The following is a 1,566-nucleotide window of genomic DNA, read 5'->3' as shown; positions in this document are numbered from 1 at the left end:
CTATTATACTCTTCATTCTTCTCTTCATAATTTGCAATTTTTCCCAGTGTTCCCAGTTTTTCTCCATCATCAAACATCACACACACTACACTTCCTTTTACTCCTATTAAAAATGTTTAGATCATTTCTCTAACAGCAAATTCAACAGCCCAGAAAATTGCACGATTAACATGACCTATGTTATGATGATCAAATTAAATAGAGGAAATCGAGTGATTATTATAACAGTACAAAGTTGTTTATCCATGTTTGATGCTTGTTTCTTTTAATTCTGGATTTAAGTATAGTGAGAAGGATTTACAGTACAAATTAGCTATTGTGATTGCAGGTGCCAGTGGTTTTATTACTGGCAGCCGTGACAGCGACACTGGAATCCGATTCCCACGGAAACTGGAGCAACGAAAAGGTAAAGAACTTTCCTGCATCTCTACTAATACCGAACATTCCCAAGTGGTTTCATTTTCCCATCGACGTTTCGAATCCACTCCTATTCTCCAGTGAATAGGATGAAACCATTGATTCTATTTTTCTATCCATCTTATATGAATTTTTCCATCTCCCTATAGAATTAAAATATCGTCTCTCTCACTGGCTTCGACTTTCTATTACATTCAACGTTTGTTTTGTGAGAGGGAATTAAGATCCCGGATGAAAAACTCTGTATTAGATAACAGATGCAATCCCGTGAGAGAAATTTCAATCAGCAACCGGCGAAACGGCGCCTGGAGGTCGTCCGAGCACGTCCGCGTCGAGGAATTCGCCCAGTCGCTCATTTTCCATCCCCCGTCGGTGATCCTTGGTAGCTTAGAAAGTCTCTTACGACTGTTGACTCTAGCGATTTTAATATATCGCTTAATATTGCTTATGACAATATTTCTAAGGATCGCTGGTCTTCCTGTACAGCTTAGGATAATGATACATTTTCCTCATAGGCAACACTTGAAAATGGTAGTAAGNATTGCATACATTGAAAACTCCTTATTATGCAGTTTCTATAATTAAAATAAATTCCGGATAATTTTCTAGATCCTTAAACGACATTAACCAAGCTATAAGTAGAATTTTATATGGTCAGACACAAAGTTTCAAGTTTCGTGGAGTCATAGTGGTATCCTTTTCTGTGTAATCTGGCTCCTGTTTCGAACGGCCTTGTCCAGCCTTCGCCCGCAGGTTTTAGGTGAAAGTTGTCCTTAACCTTCGCCTGTCTGCCTTAGGTCATTTCACTCGCGAGTCATTCTCTTCCGACAGGTCCAACTAACAAAGTGCAGCTCGCACTTTCCCCTTTCTGCGCTACTCAGAACCGTTTACCCAGCACGTATCATTACACGGTTCGAGAAAAGGGTAGGATGTTTGTTCGGAAAGAAGACAAAAGTGTTCAATCATCTTGCAATTATGATAACTATTGGCGTGCAACGAGTTCCTGGTGTAAGGGTAGAATTATTTCGCTGGAATTCTGCTTTCTCTTCAAATGCAATTCTGTAGGTCAATCGTGAATAAAGAGTAAGATTCGTCCTTCTGTAATTGACGTTCCAGATGCAATAATCGTTAAGGAATTTAATCCTTAGT

The 1,566-nt window shown here is 39.3% G+C and overlaps 1 protein-coding gene across 1 annotated transcript in view; it reads right to left on the bottom strand.

Annotated features, from left to right (window-relative positions):
- The window catches only part of RpL37-1 (ribosomal protein L37-1), a 63,773-nt gene that overhangs the window by 659 nt on the left and 61,548 nt on the right, over positions 1-1,566 (bottom strand). The window lies entirely within an intron of this gene.

Source organism: Ceratina calcarata, unplaced genomic scaffold (assembly GCF_001652005.2).
Source record: "Ceratina calcarata isolate Rehan_Ccalc_2016 unplaced genomic scaffold, ASM165200v1 scaffold229.2, whole genome shotgun sequence".
NCBI lineage: Eukaryota > Metazoa > Arthropoda > Insecta > Hymenoptera > Apidae > Ceratina > Ceratina calcarata.
The sequence above is the reverse complement of the archived record's forward strand: the minus strand, read 5'-3'. Positions and strand labels throughout refer to the sequence as shown.